Genomic DNA, 21,890 nt, shown 5'->3' on the forward strand with positions numbered 1-21,890 from the left:
ATGTATTGTTGGATGTGGTTTGCTAGTATTTCATTGAGGATTTTTGCATCGATGTTCACCAGTGAAATTGGCCTGTAGTTTTCTTTTTTTGTGCAATCTTTGTCTGATTTTGGTACCAGGGTGATGGTGGCCTCATAGAATGAGTTGGGAGTATCCCTTCCTCTGCAATTTTTTGAAATAGTTTCAGAAGGAGAGGTGTTAGCTCTTCTCTAAATGTTTGGTGGAATTTGCCTGTGAAGCCATCTGGTCCTGGACTTTTGTTTGTTGGAAGTTTTTTAATCACAGTTTCAATTTCATTTCTTGTGATGGGTCCATTCATCTTTTCTATTTCATCTTGGTTTGGTCTAGGAAGATTGAACTTTTCTAAGAATTTGTCCACTTCTTCTAGGTTTTCCATTTTATTGGAGTATAGTTGCATATAGTAGTCTCTTATGATCCATTGTATTTCTGTGATGTCCGTTGTTACGTCTCCTTTTTCATTTCTACTTTTATTGATTTGAGTCCTCTCTCTTGTTTTCTTGATCAGTCTGGCTAGGGGTTTATCATTTTTGTTGATCTTTTCAAAAAACCAGCTTTTCATTTCATTGATCTTTCCTATGGTTTTCTTTGTTTCTGTTTCATTGATTTCTGCTCTGATCTTTATGGTTTCTTTCCTTCTACTAACTTTAGGTCTTGTCTGTTCTCTCTCGAGCTGCTTTAGATGTCAAGTTAGCTTGTTTATTTGAGCTTTTTCTGGTTTCCTGAGGTGGGCTTGTATTGCTATAATCTTTCCTCTTAGAACGGCTTTTGCTGCATCCCATAGGTTTTGAAGTGTTGTATCTTCATTGTCATTTGCTGCCAGGTATTTTTTAATTTCCTCTTTGATTTCTTCAGTGATCCATTGGTTGTTTAGTAGCATGTTGTTTAGTCTCCACGTGATTGTTTTTTGCAGTTTTTTTCTTGTTGTTGTTGATTTCCAGTTGTATAGCATTGTGGTCAGAAAAGATGCTTGATATGATTTCAATTTTCTTAATGCTACTGAGGTTGGATTTGTGGCCCAGGATATGATCAATCTTAGAGAATGTTCCATGTGCACTTGAGAAGAATGTGTATTCTGTTGCTTTTGGATGAAATGTCCTATAAATATCTATTAAGTCCATCGGGTTTAATGCTTCATTAAGGGCCTGTGTTTCCTTATTGATTTTCTGTCTGGTTGATCTGTCCATTGCTGTAAGTGGGGTGTTAAAGTCCCCCTCTATGATTGTGTTATTGTCAATTTGTCTTTTTAAGGTTGTTAGCAGTTGCCTTATATATTGTGGTGAAACTGTGTTGGGTGTGAAGGTATTTAAAATTGTTATATCTTCTTCTTGAACTGATCTGTTGATCATTAGGAAATGACCTTCCTTGTCCCTTAAAATATTCTTCATTTTAAAGTCTATTTTGTCTGATATGAGTATTGCTACTCCAGCTTTCTTTTGATCCCTGTTTCCATGAAATATTTTCTTCCATCCTCTCACTTTCAATTTTTATGTGTCCCTAGAAGTGAAGTGGGTCTCTTGAAGACAGCATATATGTGGGTCTTGTTTTTGTATCCATTCAGCCATTCTATGTCTTTTGGTTGGGGCGTTTAGTCCATTAACATTTAGGGTAATTCTTGATATGTGTGTTCTTATTGCCATTTTATTAATTTCTTTGGATTTGTTTTTGCTGCTCTTTTTTCTTTCCTTCTTCTCTTGTTCTTTTCTGCCTAGAGAAGTTCCTTTAGTATTTGTTGTAAGGCTGGTTTAGTGTTGCTGAATTCTCTTAGCTTTTGCTTATCTGTGAAGGTTTTGATTTCTCCTTCAAATCTGAAGGAGAGCCTTGCTGGGTAGAGTAATCTTGGTTGGAGATTGTTTCCTTTCATCACGTTAAGTCTATCATGCCACGCCCTTCTGGCCTGCAGAGTTTCTGTTGAAAAATCTGCCGATAGCCTTATTGGGGTTCCCTTGTATGTAATTTGTTTCTTTTCCCTAGCTGCTTTCAAGATTTTCTCTTTGTCTTTAATTTTGGTCACTTTGATTAGTATGTGTCTTGGGATGTTCCTCCTTGGGTTTATTTTGTATGGTACTCATTGTGCTTCCTGGATTTGAGTGAGTGATTCCTTCCCCATGTTAGGGAAGTTCTAGGCTATTATCACTTGGAATATTTTTTCTGTCTCCTTCTCTCTCTCTTCTCCTTCTGGCAGCCCTATAATATGGACGTTGGTGCGTTTCACATTGTCCCAGAGTTCTCTGAGACTCTCTTCATTTGTTTTCAATCTTTTCTCTCTTTTCTGTTCTGCATCCGAAATTTCCACTAATCTGTCCTCCACCTCACTTTTCGTTCTTCTACCTCCTATATTCTGCTGTTGGCTGCTTCTAGTGATTTTTTTCTTTCAGTTATTGTATTTTGCACCTCTTCTTGTTTAAGTTTTATTTCTTGTATCTCTTTGTTTCCTGTAAGTTGTCCATCTTTGCCTCCAGTTTATTTCCAATGTCTTGCATCATCTTCAGCATCAATAGTCTAAAGTCTTTTTTCTGGCGGCTGAGAATCTCCTCATGGCTTAGCTGTTTTTCTGGGGTTTTTCCTTTCTCCGTCATCTCGGTTATAGTCCTCTGTCTTTTCATTTTTATAGGTTTTTGGTGTGGTGATAATAGAGTTGTAGCCTCTCTTACTTCTGCCCCCCTGTGGCTGAAGTCAGTATGGGGACTTGCTGTAGGCTTCCTGATGGGGGTGGCTGATGCCTGCCCAGTGGTAGGTGGAGCCGATTCTAATCCCTCTGGTGGGTGGGGCTTAGTCTCTGGATGGGATTAGAGGCAGCTGTGTGCCTGAGGGGTCTTTAGGTAGCCTGTTTACTGAGGGGTGGGGCTGTGATCCCACCTGGATTGTTGTTTGGCCTGGGGCTTCTCAGCAGCTGACTGATGGGTGGGGCCAGATTTTCCCAAAATGGCCACCTCCAGAGAAAGGCACTGCTGCTGAATATTCCTGAGAGATTTGCTTTCAATGTCCTTCCCTCATAACAAGCCACGTTCACCCCTGTTTTCCCAGATGTCCTCCAAGAACTGCAGTCAGGTTTGATCCAGATTCCCTTAGAGACTTTGCTTCACTCTGGGACTCAGTGCACATGAACGTCTGTGTGCACCTTTTAAGAATGGGGTCTCCGTTTCCCCTGGTCCTATGGAGCTCCTGCTCACAAGCCCCACTGGCCTTCAATACCAGATGCTCCAGGGGCTCTTTCTCCCCTTGCCAGATCACCACACGTGAGAGTTTGATGTGGGGCTTAGAACTCACTCTTGTAGGTGAGTCCCTGTGAACCAGTTAGTTTCCAGTCTGTGGAGCTTCCCACCCAGGAGGTATGGGGTTGTTTCTATCATGTATTCACCCCTCCTACCTCTTGATGTGGCCTCCTCTTTTTCTTCTGGAATAGGGTATCTTTTTTAAGGTTTCCGGTCCCTTTGGGTGAAGAGTGCTCAGTCCTTAGTTGTGAATTTTGTTTTTAGGAGAGAATTTGAGCTCCAGTCCTTCTATCCCGCCATCTTAATCCCATCTCCCTGTATTATTTTTTATCTAACAAATATTTACTTAGTGCTTTACTATGTTGCAGATCTTGTTCAAAGGGCTCAACAAGCATTGAACTATTTCATATTCATAACAAACATATGAGGTGTGCATTATTTTCTCTTATCATAATACCCTTTAAAAGTGAAAGAACTGAGGCACAGAGGGGTTGACCAGTGCCAGACAACAGTGGAAAACTGAGGATTTAAGCCCAGGTAGCCTTAGGAGTGGGGGTTCAGGCACCATGCTGTGCTGCCCTAAAAGAGAATTTGCCAATGATTTCACTCCTTTCCAATCCATATCAAAGGAATAAAAAGCTTTAGCATGGTATGAAAGGACATTTGTAGTCTAACTTTGCCTCCTATCCCAGTCTTACCTCACTGAGACATTTTTCACCTTTTGCTAAACTTGTGCTAAAAAGGTACCTTCCCCCAAGTGGGTCTTGCATGTTTATATCTCTTTTCCTATTCATACAAACCTCATTCTACTTGAAATGTCACAATGCCCACTATGCCCAACCTAGAAAACACTAGAGCAACATTTAAGGTTAGTTTATTTGATCTCCTATGTGAAGGTTTCCTTCTATTCTGTTTAGTCTCCTTTGCTATGGTGTCCTATATCAGTAACATTATTTCACTTCTTGAACACAGATTTCATATCTTCATTATTTATGAATATACATTTATTGAATAAAGAAAAGAAATCAAAGAATTTAAAATCCTAGTCGTCGGGGCCAGAGCAAGATGGTGGAGGAGTAAGATGTCTTGCTCCTCTTCTCCCACAAACATATATAAAAAAAAATCTACATTTAAAACACCTCTTACAGAACATCAACTGAATGAAGATAGTAGAGATTAATCCTCCCAAAAGGGCAAGAAACACTTGACATAACTGGCTGGAAGGAAAAAAGGAAGCCACATCCTGGGAAGCCACCTAACTGACAGAAAGATTAGCTGAGATGGAGGGTCCTCAAAGTCACTGAGAAAAGTGCAGCAGATGGACTGATGAGGGAAAAGTAGAGTGAGAGGCACACAGATCATCTGAAGTACCAGCCCAGACACCACAGCCTGGGATGCTTAGTCAGAGGCTGGGAGCTGAGACTTAGGCTGCAGAGGTCAGTACCAGGGAGAGGACTGGGGCTGCCTGTGTGGAGACAGTCTGAAGGCGTAAGGAGCAGTGTGCCATGGGCAGGGGAGCAGTGTGCCATGGGCTGGGGAGTGAAATGCCACAGCAGAGGGAACCTGGGAGAAGATCAAGGCTCACAGGAGAGGCAAGGCACCATTTTTGGGGAGGGTGAAAGGAGGAGGGGAGGACTACCATAGGAATCTCCTTGTGCAAGCACAGTTGGGCTCTCAGAAGGCAGGGCAGATCTGGTACAGGCTCTGGGTGTAGAGAATCCTCTTGCTCCTTTAGAGGAGATTGGGCACATCTTGTGCAGGCTACCAGTGGCCAGGAACATCTTGTGTGGGCTAAGGTCATCAGAGGGCAAAGTGTGTCATGGTGCCTCCTGCATAGTCTACAGGCAGCAGGGACAGTCCACAGAAGTTGTCTCAGAGGGAGGTGAGGCTTGCCACCACTGGGGACCTGAGAGTGGGGTCCACCTTGGTCCCAGTCACCTTAAGTGTTGGCAAAAAACAAAAAGAGGGCACTACAACCAAGCACAACATGCTGTTGCTCTCACTCCCTTGGGACACACCAATCCTGCAACTGCCACACCAAATGTTCTGGGCAATGCCCAGACACTTCATCACTGTCCCTTCCCAAGACCATACAACTAGAAGCAGCTGGGTCAGCACCTGCTGCCTGGGCTAAGTGGGACAGGGTGCTTCTTGCATGGTCTGCAGGTGGTGAGGGCAAACCACCTCAGTTATCTCTAACTCCAAAGCAGGCATGGCTCAACACCACTGGGGATACCTGAACAAAAATCACTTGTAGCCCCAACCATATCAGAGGGCACCACAGAGGACATTGAGACAGAACACCACCTGTTCTTGCTCTCACTCCCATTGGAATACACCTGCCCTGCTGCTTTCACTGCAAAAACACTCTGGGCAGTGCCCACACACTGGATCACTGTCCATGGGGACCTGCAGCTAGGAGCAGTTTGTGCAGCACCTCCTGTGGGGGCTCAGCAGGATGAGATGCTTCTTGCATGGTCTATAGAAGGCAGGAGCAAACCACCACAGTTATTTCCAGCTCCAGAAGTGGAGGTAGCCAGGTACCACTTGGGGTTCATAAACAGGCACCATTTGGAGCCCCACTCACCTCAAGGGCAACACAGAGGAGGGAATTGTGACTGAACACCACCTGTTGGTGCTCTCACACCTCTGGGAACACACTGGCCCTGATGCTGCCACTGCTGAATGCTCCATGCAGTACCCACATGCCTGATCTCTGTCACTTCCCAGGATCCTCCAACTAGGAGCAGCCTGTACAGCACCTCCTATGTGGGATAAGTTAGATGGGGTATTTCATGGATGGTATACAGGTGGTGGGGGCAAACTAGAACAGTTATCAGTGACTCCAGAGGTGGTCATGGCCCACTACCACTAGGGGTCTCTGAACTGGCACCACCTGCAGTTCAAATCACCTCAGAGGAGGGCATTGCAATTGAACACAAACTGTTGTTGCTCTCACTCCCCTGGGAACTCATACACCCTGCTGCTGCTACTGCCAAATGCTCTGGTCACCTTGAAGATCTGCCTAGAGCTCAACACTTCTTCCCAGGTCCCTGCAACTAGGAGTAGCCTGTTTCACCTCCCTGAAGGTTCTTGCTGCCTTTTAGAGCCTAGGAACCAGGCACTGACTGCTGGCCCTACCAATTGCCTCCTTCTCTCTGAAAATACACTGAGCATCCTGAGGATTTCAGACTGCTAATATTGAAGAAAGAGACAGAAAATATTCACACTCCCAAGCCAAAAATAAATAGTAACCCCCCACAAAATACACATGGGTGAACTTGCATATAAGTAGCCTTTCACTACTGCAGTTTGGCCTCCCTAAACTCACCTAAAAAGTAAAACATAAACAAGATGGAGAAGCTCAGAAACCATTCTCAGTTAAAGCAAAAGGAGAATTCACCTAAAGTAGTCAACAATGAAACAGACCTCTGCAGTCTAAAAGATATTGAGTTCAAAAGGGAGATAGTGAAAAGACTGAATATCAAGGAATTAAGAGAGGATATGAACAGTAATGCACATTCCTTTAGAAAGGAACTAGAAAATATAAGGAGAAACATAGAAAAATTAGAAAATTCATTTGCAGAGATACAAACTGAGATAAAGGCAATAACAGAATGAATAATGCAGAGGAACGAAGTAGTGATGTGGAAGAGAGAATAATGGAAATCACCCAAACAGGACAGCAAACAAATGAAAAAATATGAAAGCAATATAAGAGGCCTAAGGGATAATATAAACCCGGCCAATCAACACATAATAAGAATTACAGAAGGAGAAGAAATATAAAAAGGAATTGAAAATATATTTGAAGATATTATGTCTGAAAACTTTTAAATGAAAAGGAAACTTAAATCAAGATAAAGGAAGCACAGATGGCCCCAAAAAAGTTGAACCCAAATAGGATCACAACAAGACAAACATGTTATATTATACTGAAACTTAATTTATTATATTATAATAAAAATGGCAAGTGTTAAAGACAAAGAGAGGATCCTAAAGGCAGCAAAAGAAAAGCAAAGTGTTAAATATAAGGGAACCCCCATAAGACAATCAGCTGATTTATCTACAAAAACAGTACAGGCCAGAAGGGAGCAACAAAATATAATTAAAGGGCTGAAAGGAAAATTTGCAATCTAGAATATTCTATCCAGCAAGAATATCATTTAAAATAGAAGGGGAAATAAAGAATTTCTGCAACAAACAAGAGCAAAAGTGTACAGCAATACTAAACACATTCTAAAAAAAATACTGAAAGGGCTTATCTAAATAAAAAAAAAAAAAAAAAGGAGGAAGAATTAGGATGGTTGAAAACCACAATTGGAAAGCAATCACTTAAACAAGCCAACGTACAAATTGAAACATGAATATTTTGGAGGAAAAAAAAAGACATCAAAATCATAAAATGTGGGGAAGGAAAGTAAGAAAATATAGATTCTATTTTTTTATTTTAATGATGTGTTCGAGCCTAACTGACTATGCGGCTAAAGCAAGTATATATAGGAAGAGATTAAAATACTTAAATAACAGGGCACCTACAAATAAAAAGAGAACATCACATTCACAAAAACTGAAAAGAAAAGTATTCAAGCATAAAATAAATGGAAACCATCCAACCGAAAAAGGAAAAGAAGAAATGAGAAACATAGAATCAACTGGAAAACAAGGTTGAAAATGAAAATAAATACCCATCTATCAATAATCCCCTTAGATAACTTGATCCCCTTGCTGTACAGTGGGAAAATAAAAAAAAAATAAAAATTAAAAATAAAAAAAATAATCCCCTTAAATGTCAATGGACTGAATGCTCCAATCAAAAGGCACAGAGTGGAAGATTGGATAAAAAAGCAAAAACCATCAATCTGCTATCTACAAGAGACTCACCTAGGGCAATGGACAAATGTAGATTGAAAGTGAGAGGATGGGAGAAGATATTTCATGCCAATGAACAAGACAGGAAAGCAGCAGTTGCAATGCTCATATCAGACAAAACAGACTTTAAAATGAAGGTCATAAAGAAAGGCAAAGAAGGATACAATTTAGTGGTTAAAGGATATTACAATGGTCAATATACACAATTGCTCACATACTGGGGCACAAAGCTAACATCAACAAATTTGAGAGTATAGAAATTATTTCAAGTATCTTCTCTGACCACAATGGCATGAAACTAGAAATCAACCACAGGAAAAGAAATGAGAAGAAACTTACTACATGGACACTAACAAACATGCTACTAAAAACCCAATGAGTCAATGAGGAAATCAGGAAGGAAATTTAAAAATACCTCGAGACAAATGATGATGAAAACAAAACCCCTCAAAATCTATGGGATGCCGCAAAAGCAGCGCTCAAAGGGAAATTTCATAGCTATACAGGCCTTCATCAAAAAAAAAAAAAGAAGAAGAAATCTCAAAGCAACAACTTAACCCACCACCTAAATGAATTAGAAAAAGAACAAACAAAACCTAAAGTCAGTGGAAGGAAGGAAATCATTAAGATCATAGAGGAAATCAATAATATAGAGATTCAAAAAACGATAGGAAAAAATCAATAAAACCAAGAGCTGGCTCTTTGAAAAGGTAAACAAAATTGACAAACCTCTGGCTAGACTCACCAGAGGAGTCTAGCCAGAGGGAGGAACACCCAAATAAAAAAAAAATTAGAAAGGAAAAAAGAGAATTCACAATGAGGAGGAGAGGGAACACCCAAATAAAAAAAATTAGAAAGGAAAAAAGAGAATTCACAATGGATACTGCAGCAATACAAGAATCCATGAGCGATTAGAATAAACAATTGTATGCCAACAAATTTGACAACCTAGAGAAAATGGACGACGTTCTAGAGACTTAGAGCCTGCCAAAACTGAATCTGGAAGAAACAGATCAACAGAACAGACCAATCACTGGACATGAAATTGAATATGTCATCAAAACACCCCCTTCAAGTAAAAGTCCAGGACCAGGTGGCTTCACAGGTGAAGTCTACCAAACATACAAAGAGGAACTTGTACCCATCCTCCTTAAACTTTCTCAAAAGGTTGAAGAAGAAGGAACACTCCCAAAGACATTCGATGATGCCACCACCACCCTAATTCCAAAACCAGACAAAGATAACACTAAGAAAGAAAACTATAGGCCAATATCTTTGATGAACATAGCTTCAAAAACTCTCTCACAGGCTTTTAGCCAATGGAATCCAACAACACGTAAAAAAGGTCATACACCGCGATCACGTGGGATCCCTCCCAGGTGCACGAGGACGGTTCAACATAAGCAAATCAATCAACATCATACACCACATTAACAAAAGTCAAGTCAAAAACCATAGGATCATTTCAGTAGATGCAGAAAAACATTTGACAAAGTCCAACATCCATTCATGATCAAAACTCTTACCAAAGTGGGTATAGAGGGACTATGCCTTAACATAATCAAAGCCATTGATGACAAACCCGCAGCAAATATAATGCTCAATGGAGAAGAGCTGGAAGCCTTCCCACTAAAATCTGGACCAAGACAAGGATGCCCACTCTCACCACTCTTATTCAACACAGTACTGGAAGTCCTAGCCACAGCAGTCAGATCCACAAAGGAAATAAAAGGCATCCAAATAGGAAGAGAAGAGGTCAAACTGTCACTGGCATGCAGATGACCCGAGACTCTATATATAGAAAACTCTAAGGACTCAACCCCAAAACTACTTGAACTGATCAACAAATTCAGCAAATTCAGCAGGATATAAGATGAACATTCGGACATCAGTCTCATTTCTGTATACTCACAATGAAATATGAGAAAAGGAACACAAAATACAATACCTTTAAAAACTGCACCCCCAAAAATAAAATACCTGGGAATACACCTGACCAAGGGTGTGAAAGACTTATATGCTGAGAACTATAAAATATTAATCAAGGAAATTAAAGAAGATGAAAAGAAATGCTCCTGGTTTGGAAAAATTAATCTTGTAAAAATGGCCATACCACCTTTAAAGCAATCTACAGATTCAATGCAATCCCTATCAAATTACCCATGACATTTTTCACAGAACTAGAGCAAACAATCCAAAAATTTATTTGGAACCACAAAAGACCCAGAATTGCCAAAGCAATTCTGAGGAACAAACACCAAGCAGGAGGCATAACTCTTCCAGACCTAAGGCAATATTGCAAAGCCACAGTCATCAAGATGACTTTTGGTTCTGGTACCAAAACAGACATACAGACCAATGGAAGAGAATGGAGAATCCAGAAATAAACCCAGACACCTATGGCCAATTAATCTTTGACAAAGGAGGCAAGAACATAAAATGGGAAAAAGAGAGTCTTTTCAGCAAGAATTGCTGGGAAACCTGGACAGCTGCATGCCAGTCAATGAAACTAGTACAAACCCTCTCACCATGCACCAAAATCAACTCAAAATGACTGAAAGACTTAAATATAAGAGAAGACACCATCAAACTCCTGCAAGAGAACATAGGCAAAACATTCTCTGACATCGCCTTTCAAATGTTTTCTCAGGTCAATCTCCAAAGCAACAGAACATAACATAAAAGCAAAAATAAAGCAATGGGACCTCATCAAACTGACAAGCTTTTGCACAGCAAGGGAAACTAAAAAGAAAAGAAAAAGACAACTTACGGAATGGGAGAAAATAGTTTCAAACGATGCAACTGAAAAGGGCTTAATCTCTAGAATATACAAGCAACTTATACAACTCAACAGCAAAAAAGCCAACAACCCAATTGAAAAATGGGCAAAAGATCTGAATGGTGATTTCTCCAAGGAAGATGTACAGATGACCAACAAGCACATGAAAAAATGCTCAACCTCCCTGATTATTAGAGAAAAGCAAATCTAAACTACCAGGAGATACCACCTCAGACCGGTCAGAATGGCCATCATTAATAAGTCCATAAATAACAAACAGTGGAGGGGGTGTGGAGAAAAGAGAACTTTCCTGCACTGATGGTGGGAATGTAAGCTAGTATAACCACTATGGAGAACAGGATGGAGGTACCTCAGAAAACTATAGCTAGAACTACCATATGACTGAGCAATCCCACTCTTGGGCATATAGCCAGACAAAACTTCCCTTCAAATAGACACATGCACCCTTAAGTTAATTGCAGCCCTATTCACAAGAGCCAAGACATGGAAACAAGCCAAATGCACATCAACAGATGATTGGATTAGGACGATGTGTGTGTGTATATATACACAATGGAATACTACTCAGTCATCAAAAAGAACAAATAATGCCATTTTTAGCAACACGGATGGAGCTAGAGTCTCTCACAGTGAGTGACGTAAGTCAGAAGGAGAAAGAAAACACCATATGATATCATTCATACCTGGAATCTAATATATGGCACAAATGACCCTTTCCACAGAAAAGAATCTCATGGACTTTTAGAATAGGCTTGTGGTTGCCAAGGGTGAGGTGGAGGGAGTGGGATGAATGGGGAGCTTAATAGCTGCAGACTATTGCCTTTGGAATGGATTAACGATGAGATCCTGCTATGTACCAATGTAAACTATATTTAGTCCCTTATGATGGAGCATGATAATATGAGATAAAATAATCTATACATATATGTTTACCTGGGTCACCATGCCGTACAGTAGAAAAATGACAGAACACTCTAAACTAGTTATAATAAAGAAATTAACAATCATCATATAAATAAAATAAAATAAAATAAAATAAAATAAAATGAAATCCTAGTCATGGAAAGTGTGTCCAGGGAAAGGTCTTAGTAAAATATTTCTCACTAGAGCACAGTGAGATAGCTAGGAATTTATATCTACTACTATTTTCTACAATAGTGTTTGGCAATCTAGAACCGATGAGCCAAATCTGGCCTAACATATGTTTTTGTTAATAAAACTTTATAGAAATACAGTATTGTCCATTCATTTTTGCATTGTTTATGCTGCTTTTCTTTTTTTAAAAAATGATTTCACTTTTTTCCATAATAGCTGGTTTACAGTGTTCTGTCAATTTTCTACTCTACAGCGATGTGACCAAGTCACACATACATATATATACATTATTTTTTTCATATTATCATGCTCCATCTTAAGTGACCAGAAGTAGTTTCCAGTGATATACAGCAGGATCTCATTGCTTATCCATTCCAAAGGAAATAGTCTGCATCTATTAACCCCAAGTTTTCAATACATCCTCCTCTCTCCCCCTCTCCCTTGGCAACCACAAGTCTATTCTACAAGTCCATGAGTTTCTTTTCTGTGGAAAGGTTCATTTGTGCCATATATTAGATTCCAGATAAAAGTGACATCATATGGTTTTTGTCTTTTTCTTTCTGACTTACTTCACTCACTATGAGAGTCTCTAGTTCCATCCACATTGCTGCAAATGGCATTATTTGTTCTTTCTGATGGCCGAATAGTATCCCATTGTGTATATATACCATATCTTCTGAATCCATTCATCTGTTGATGGACATTTATGTTGTTTCTATGTCTTGGCTCTTGTGAATAGTGCTGCAATTAACTTATGGGTGCATGTGTCTATTTCAAGGGAAGTTTTGTCTGGCTATATGCCCAAGAGTGGGATTGCTCAGTCATATGGTTGTTTTATGTATACAGTTTTCCATAGTGGTTGTACAAATTTACATTCCTTCCAATGGTGTAGAAGGGTTCGCTTTTATCCCCACCTTCTCCAGCATTTGTTATTTTGGCTTATTAATCATGGCGATTCTGACCAGTGTGAGGTTGTTGCTCAGAGTGGTTTTGATTTGCGTTCTCTAACAATCAGTGAGGTTGAGCATTTTTTATGTGCTTGTTGGCCATCTGTATATCTTCTTTGGAGAAATATCTATTCAGGTCTTTTACCCGTTTTTCCATTGGGTGGTTGCCTTTTTTTCTGTTGAGTTGTATATGTGGTTTGTATATTTTAGATAATAAGCTCTTGTCAGTTGTATCATTTTAAACTATTTTCTCCCATTCTGGAAGTTGTCTTTTTTTATGGTTTCCTTTGCTGTGCAAAAGCTTTTCACTTTGATGAGGTCCCATGGGTTAATTTTTGCTTTTATTTCTGTTGCCTTGGGAAACGGACCTGAGAAATCCTTTTTTAAAGTTGATGTCAGAGAATGTTTTGCCTATGTTCTCTTCTAGGAGTTTGATGGTGTCTTGACTTATGTTTAAGTCTTTAAGCTTTTTCAAGTTTATTTTTGTGCATGGTGTGAGGGTGTGTTCTAGTTTCATTGATTTACATGTGGATGTCCAGTTTCCCAGCACCACTTGCTGAAAAGCCTGTGTTTTTCCCATTTTATATTCTTGCCTCCTTTGTTGAAGATTAATCGACTGTCGGTGTCCGGGGTTCTTTTGGGTTCTCTATTCTGCTCCTTTGGTCTGTATGTCTGTTTTCATACCAGTACCACACTGTCTTGATGGCTATGGCTCTGTAATATTAGCTGAAGTCTGGGATAGTTATGCCTCCTCCTTGGTTTTTGTTTCTCAGAATTGCTTTGGCAATTCTGGGTCTTTTGTGGTTCCAAATAAATTTTTGGATTGATTGTTCCAGTTCTGTGAAAAATGTCATGGGTAATTTGATAGGGATTTAATTTAATCTGTAGATTGCTTTGGGTAGTATGTCCATTTTTACAAGATTAATTTTTCCAACCCAGGAGCATGGAATATCTTTCCATTTCTTTGAACACTCTTTATTTTCCTTAATTAATGTTTTAATTTCTCAGCTTATAAGTCTTTCACCTCTTTTGTCAGGTTTATTCCCAGGTGTTTAATTTTTGGGGTGTAATTTTGAAAGGTGTTGTATTTTTGTTTTCCTTTTCTAATATTTCTTTGTTAGTATACAGAAATGTGACTGATTTCTGAATGTTCATCGTATATCCTGATACTTTGCTGAATTTGTTGATTAGTTTGAGTATTTCTTTGGTTTGAGTCCTTAGGGTTTTTTTATATATAGTATCAAGTCATCTGCATACAGTGGCGATTTTCCCTCTTCTCTTCCAATGTGGATACATTTTATTTCTTTTGTGGGTCTGATTGCTGTGGCTAGGACTCCCAATACTATATTGAATAAAAGTGGTTAGAGGGGGCATCCTTGCCTTGTTCCAGATTTTAGTGGGAAGGCTTCCAGCTTTTCTCCATTGAGCATTGTATTTGCTGTGTGTTTTTCATAAATGGCTTTGATTATGTTAAGGTGTATTCCCTCTATACCCACTTTGGTAAGAGTTTTGATCATGAATGGATGTTGGGCTTTGTCAAATGCTTTTTCTGCATCTACCGAGATTATCCTATGTTTTCTGACTTTTCTTTTGTTAATGTGGTGTATGATGTTGATTGATTTGCATATATTGAACCATCCTTGTGCACTTGGGATGATCCCCACTTAGTCCAGGTGTATGATCTTTTTTATATATGGATTCAGTTGGCTAAAATTTGTTGAGAATTTTTACATCTATATTTATCAAAGATGTCCTATAATTTTCTCCTTTGGAAGTAGCTTTGTCTGGTTTTGGTATTAGCTTGATTTTTGCCTTATTGAATGTCATTGGGAGTGTTCCTTCTCCTTCCACATTTTGGAAAAGTTTAAGAATGATGTGTATAATATCTGCTTTTTATGTTTGGTAGAATTCGCCTGTGAAGTCATCTGGCCTCAGACTTTTATATGAAGGTAGTGTTTTTATGACATATTCAATTTCATTTCTAGTGATTGGTCTGATCAGTTGATCTGTTTCTTCTTGGTAAAGTTTTGGCATGCTGTAAGTCTAGAAAATTGTCCATTTCTTCTAGGTTGTCAAATTCATTGGTATATAATCATTCACAGTATTGACTTATGGGTTTTTTGGGTTTTTTTGTATTCTGCAGTGACTTTTGTGATTTCTCCTTTTTCATTTCTCATTTTGTTTATTTGGGTTTTTTCCTCTCCTTTTCTTGGTGAGTTTGGCCAGAGATTTTATTTACCTTTTCTAAGAACCAGCTCTTCGTTTCATTTGGTTTTATTGATTTTTTTCTATTGTTTTTTGAATCTCTATTTTATTTATTTCCTCTCTGATCTTTATGATTTCCTTTGTTGGTTCTTTTTTTCTAATTCATTTACGTGGTGTGTTTAGTTGTAAATTTGAGATTTTTCTTCTTTTTTGAGGAATGCCTGTATTGCTATGAATTTCCTCTAAGCACTGCTTTTGTGGCATCTCATAGTTTTTGAATGGTTGTGTTTTCATTATCATTTATCTTGAGGTATTTTTAATTTTCCTTCTTAATTTCCTCATTGACCAATTGGTTTCTTAGTGGCATTTTGTTTAGTCTTCATGTAGTTAGTTTTTTCTCATTTCTTTTCCTGTGGTTGACTTCTAGACTCATTCCACTGTGGTCAGAAAAGATACTTGAAATAATTTATATACTCTTAAATTTGAGGTTAGATTTGTGCACCAGTATGTAATTCATCCTTGAGAATTTCCATGGGCACTCGAAAAGAATGTATATTTTGGTTTTTTGGATGTAATGTCCTAAAAGTGTCAACGAAGTCTAAATTTTCCATTGTGTCCTTAGGATCTCTGTTGCCTTAATGATTTTATGTCTAGAGGATCTGTCCATTGATGTGAGTGGGCTGTTAAAGTCTCCTACTATTATTGTCTTCCCATCAATTTCTCCTTTTATGTCTGTTAGTATTTGTTGTATGTATCTGGGTGCTCCTCGATTAGGGGCATATGTATTGGTGATTATAATATCCTCTTCTTGAATGGATCCTTTTACCATTATATAGTGTCCTACTTTGTCTTTCTTTATGACCTTCGTTTTAAAGTCTATTTTGTCTGATAATGAATATTGTGACTCCTGCTTTCCTGTCTTGTCCACTGCTATGAAATATCTTCTACCATCCGCTCACTTTCAATCTATATGTGTACTTTGTCCGAAGGTGAATCTCTTGTAGACAGCAGATTGTAGGATTTTGCTTCTACATCAAATCTGCCAGTCTGTGCCTTTTGATTGGAGCATCTAGTCTATTGATGTTTAATGTAATTATTGAAAATACATATTTAGTGCCATTTTAAACCTTGTTTTTCAGTCGATTCTGTTTCTCCTTAGTTCCTTTCTTTTATTGTTTAGGTGATTTCCACTTATTTTATGCTTATGTACTTCTCTTTTTGATTTTGATGTAATATTTTGTTTTAATTTGTGGTTTCCATTTCTTACGTATGTTGACACCTTCCTAGCTCTGACTGCTTTAGCCTGATGGTCATATAGGCTCCAACACATTTAAAAAAAAAAAAACAAGAGTTTAGATTTTCTTAGTTTCCCTCCCCACATTTTATCATTTTGAAGTCCTTTTTTAACATCTTCATGTTTGTCCCTTTGCAGTTCCTCTTATTTATCATCACTTTTACAGTAGTTTTTATTTTCCCCCTTTTGGTTCTGTACACTGGCTTATTTAAGCAATTGCTTTGCAATTTTGATTTCTCCCACCTAGTTCTTCTTACTTTTTTTTTTTTAATTTAGAGAAGCCCCTTCAGTTTTTCTTTTAGAATAGGTTTAGTATTGCTGTACTCTTTTAACTTTTGTTTGTTGGAGAAATTCTTTATTTCCCCCTCGATTTTAAATGATATTCATGCTGGGTAGAGCATTTTATTTCAGGCTGCAGATTTTTCCCTTTTAGAACTTTGAATATATCTTGCCACTCTCTTCTGGCCTGTAGAGAAATCAGCTGATTATCTTATGGTGGTTCCCTTATAATTAAGGCTTTGTTTTTTTCTTGCTGCCTTTACAATCCTATCTTTAGTTTTAAATTTTACCATTTTTATTATAATATGTCTTGGTGTGGGCCTGTTTGGGTTCAACGTGTTTGTGGCCGTCTGTGCTCCCTGTGTCTTGATAGATGTTTCCTTTCAATTTGGACAGTTTTCAGCCATAATTTCTCCAAATATATTTTCAATCCCCTTTTCTTTTTCTTCTCCCGGGATTCCTTTTATGCATAGATTGCCCCACTTTGTGTTATCCCATAGATCTCTTATATTGATTTTGTGGTTTTTTCCCATTTGGTTTCTGTCTGCTGTTCTGTTTGGGTGATTTCCATTATTCTGTCTTCCACGTCACTAATTCCTTCCTCTGCAATATTCATTCTTCTCCTTAGTGCCTTAGCGCAGTTTGCATCTCTGCAAATGAACTTTCTATTTTTTTCTATGTTCCTCCTTATATTTTCTAGTTCCTTTGTAAAGGAATCTACATTACTGTTTATATTTGCTCTTAATTCCTTGATATTCAGCCTTAATTCCTTCAGTATTTTCACTACCTCCCTTTTGAACTTGGTGTCTATCAGCCTGCAGAGGTCTGCTTCATTGTTTGCTGCTTCAGGTGAATTCTTCTGTTCTTTTAACTGGGAATGGTTCCTGAGCTTCTTCACCTCGCTTATGTTTTTCTTTTTCTGTGAGTTTAGGGAAGCCAAACTGTAGTCTTGGAGGCCTACTTCTATGCAAGAGCACCCCTTTGTATTTTGTGGGGGATTACCATTTATTTTTGGCCTGGGAGTTTGGATATTTGCTGTCTCCTCCTTCGGCATGAGCAGGCTGTTATCCCCAAGGTGCTGCATGTGTTTCCAGGGAGAATGTGGCAATGGGTAGGGCCAGTATTTAGTGCCTGGTTGCTGGGCTTTTAAAACCAGCAAGGACCCGCAGGAAGGTGGCAGAGGCTACTCCTTGTTGCAGAGCCCTGGGAAGTTGTAATGAGTCTTCAGGAGATTTACCAGGTGCCCAGAGCATTAGGCAGTGCAGCATCAGGGTGTGGATTTCCCAGGGGAGTGAGAGAAACAACAGGTAGCATTTGGTTGCAATGCTCTCCTCTGTAGTGCCCTTGGAGGTGATTGGGTATGCTGGTGGTGCCTGTTCATGGACCCCTAGTGGTAGCAGGCCATGCCCACCTCTAGAGTCAGTGAAACTCTGGTGGTTTGCCCCTGCCCCCTATAGGCTATGCAAGAAGCCCCCATCCCACTTAGCCCACACAGGAGGTGCTGCCATTCTGCTCCTAGTTGCAGGGTCCTGGGAAGGGACAGTGATCAAACATCTTGGTGCTTCCTGTAGCATTTTGTAGTGGCAGCATCAGGGCAGGCATGTTCCCAGGAGAGGGAGAGCAATGACAGGTGGTGTTCAGTCGCAATGCCCTCCTCTGTGGTGCCCTCTGAGGTGACTGGGCCTGCAAGTGTTACCTATTCACAGACCCCTAGTGGTGGCATGCCATGCCCACCTCTGGGTCAGAGATAACCATGGTAGTTTGCCCCTTCCACCTGTGGACTTCTCAAGAAGAGCCTCATCCCACTTATCCCACACAGGAAGTGCTGCATATGCCTCTCCTAATTGCTGGTTCCTGGGAAATGACAGAGATCAAGCATGTAGGCATTGCCCAGAGTGGTTGTCAATGGCAATATTAGGGTCGGTGTGTTCTTAGGGGTGTGAGGGGAAAAACACTTGGTGTGAGGTTACAATGCCCTCCTCTGTGGTGCCCTCTGAGGTGATTGGGGCTGCGAGTGCTGCCTGTTCTTAGACTTTTAGTGGTGGCAGGCCATGCACACTTCTAGAGTCCGAGATAACTGTGGTGGTTTACCCCCACCACCTGCAGACCATGCAAGCAGCTCCTCTTCCCATTTAGCTTATGCAGGAAGTGCTGAACCAGCTGCTCCTAGCCATAAAGTCTTGGGAAGGGACAGTGATCAAGCATCTGGGCACTGCCTGGAGTATTTGGCAGTTGAACCAGCAGGGCAGGTTTGTTCCCAGGGGAGTGAGAGAAACAATAGGTGATGCTCAGTTTTAGTGCCCCTTTTTTGCCAACCTCTGAGGTGACTGTGGTCTCAGGAGAAGCTTGTTCACAGACCCTGAGTGGTGACAGGCCATGCCTCCCTCTGATTTCAAAATGACTGCTTTGGTTTGTCATTGCTGCTTGTAAATCATGCAAGAGTCACCATGTCACACTTAGCCCCTTGCTGCCCTTAAGCCACACTAGAGGTGCCTGGCCACCCGTAGCCCACACAAGAAGTGCCCTCTCTCCTATAGCCCAAGCAAGTGACTTCTTGCCACCTCTAGCCTGCACCAGAGGTGCCCAACCCTCTGAGTGCCTGTGCATGCAAAGGGAGATTCCTATGGTGGTCCATCCCTCCTCCTCTCACCCTCCTCAACAATGACAACTTGCTTCTCCTGCAGGCCCAGACCTCCTCTTGGGTTCCCTCAGCTGTGTCATTCCACTCCTCAGCCCGTAGCTCACCACTCTCCAGCCCATGGCACACCACAACTTGCCCCTTCAGGCTGTCTCTACACAGCTAACACTAGTTGTCTCCTTGGAACTGACCTCAGGAGCCTGAGTCTCATGAGCCCAGCCCCCACTTGAGCATCCCAGTCCTTGGTGTCCAAGGTGGTGGTGCAGATGATATGTGTGGCTTTCACTCTACTTTGCCCTCCTCATTCCAGCTGTTATGCTTTTATCTGCAACTTTCAGATCCCTCCATCTTGGCCGACCTCCCTGTCAGTTAGGTGGCTTTCCAGGGTGTGTATTCATTTTCTCTTTCACAGCTCCCTCTTAGGAATGCTAGTTCATTTTTTCTCTCTCTCTCTCTCTCATTTTCTTTTGTTTTAACCAGTTATGTTGAGAGTTCCTTTCCCTTTTTGGAGGTTTAAGTTCTTCTGCCATCATTCAGTAGATGTTCTGTGTGAATTGTTTTACATATAGATGTGTTTTTTGATGTGTTTGTGGGATAAGGTGAATGCAACATCTCACTCCTCCCCCATTTTGATCCTTCCCCTATGCTCTTTTTCATGCTACAAACACAGTCTTGAATACCTGTGACAGCCCCACTAACCTGGGCTCTGTGTCCCCACAAGCAGCTCCCCAGCCCCCTTCCCTTCCCATGTGGCTGGAGCTAGAGGCTCCCAGGGCCAAAATGCTGAAGACCTGGGACCCAGAGCAGCTCCAAGGTGGTGAATATTAGCTGAATGCAATAAAAAAATGGCCTCCAATAAAACTACATTGCAAAAAAATGGGAAAGAAACAATGGAAAAAGTAAGAAAGTCAAAGAGGTAGAGCCTGAAGAATTTGTTGTAGAAAAAGTACTGGACTGATGCATAGTGAATGGGAAAGTGGAATATTTCTTAAAGTGGAAGGGCTTGACTGATGTAGACAATACTTGTGAACCTGAAGAAAATTTGGATTGTCCAGAGTTAATTGAAGCATTTCTTAATTCTTGAAAAGCTGGTAAAGAAAAAGATGGAACAAAAAGAAAGTCACTAACTGACAGTGAATCTGATGATACCAAATCAAAGAGAAAAGAGATGCTGCTGATAAGCCAAGAGATGTTGTCAGAGATCTTGATCCAATCAAAAAATTGGTGCCACAGACAGCTGTGGAGAATTAATTTCTCGTGAAATGGAAAGATTCGGATGAGGCAGACTTGGTACTTGCAAAAGAGGAAAATATGAAGTGTCCTCAAATTGTAATTGCTTTTTATGAAGAGAAACTAACTTGGCATTATTGTCCAGAAGATGAAGTTCAATAAGTAATTGTTTGCACTATATATGTATATATATATAAAATCTTGGCCTCAGGGTTTTTTTTGATTTATTAATGTGAAGAAATAACTACATTCTAATGAAAATCAAGTCTGATATATTCGTTTTGAAGCAGTATTGGGGAAGTTGTTGGGGATTTTTGTTTTTTGCATCTGTAACACCAGTTACTTTGAACAAATAAAAGCTTTCTGTAGTTGCTTCCTTTAGCAGAAAAGAACATTTGATACTATGGTATATTATTTCCTCTGCATCAGAGAACAGCTTTTCTACATGTTGGGGGAAAAATCTCTATAGTCATTGCTGAATCAGAATTTAGAATTTGAATTTAACTCACAAATGCCTAAGGACCATTCTGGGTTCTTCATGTGTGTATACATAAAATACATATGTATGTGGCCTGGGGTTTTTTGTTTTTGTTTTGGGATGTGTTTTAAAATACGTTTAGAAAAGTAAAAAACAGCATTTCACATAAGACCATGTTTCTGGGATTCCACAGTTTTAAGCAAAATAAGAAATCACTTCAAGTTAAATTGAAATCTTTCAATTCTTAACATTTAAAATTAAATAATTACATAATTAATTGGACAACTGTAAACAATTTAAATTGGACACTTTTTAAAAGCAGCCATATCAGAATCTGTGTCCATATCTAAGTCATATATATGAAGTTTTATATGCAAAATCCTGGAAAAGAAAATTTTATCATTAAACCTTCCCACCCAAATTAAAAAACTGGAAAAATTATACTGCGTTTCAAATAATCCAAGCAACACTTAGTTAAATGGATATTTAAAGGTTCCTTCTGGTGAACCATTCCTTTACAAGTTGAAATCTGTGCTGTATTGACTGAATTGCTATGATACATGGAATTTCTAAGATTTGTTCATGGGAACCTAGTCAGATAGTTAGGTTGACAATTGAAGACCTGCAGGAATAAATGGAGTAAACAAACTTTTGTAATCTAAATTTGACCTCCATGTTTTTTCTTTACCCCAATCCATTCCTACATGTAGGTTCAGTCTTCTCAGTATTTGGGTTACTGGTTCAGCAGAAGCCAGGAAAAACAATAACTTTGTAGTAATCAGGGTGTTATTCAATTGTATATTGTTTACTTTATTGTAA

At 39.6% G+C, this 21,890-nt stretch overlaps 1 pseudogene; it reads left to right on the forward strand.

Annotated features, from left to right (window-relative positions):
* The first annotated feature begins 20,208 nt into the window (after nt 1-20,208).
* Nucleotides 20,209-20,755, forward strand: LOC125128793 (chromobox protein homolog 3-like; annotated as a pseudogene).
* Nucleotides 20,756-21,890: the final 1,135 nt, after the last annotated feature.

The sequence above is a fragment of the Phacochoerus africanus genome, chromosome 6 (assembly GCF_016906955.1).
Source record: "Phacochoerus africanus isolate WHEZ1 chromosome 6, ROS_Pafr_v1, whole genome shotgun sequence".
NCBI classification, from domain to species: domain Eukaryota; kingdom Metazoa; phylum Chordata; class Mammalia; order Artiodactyla; family Suidae; genus Phacochoerus; species Phacochoerus africanus.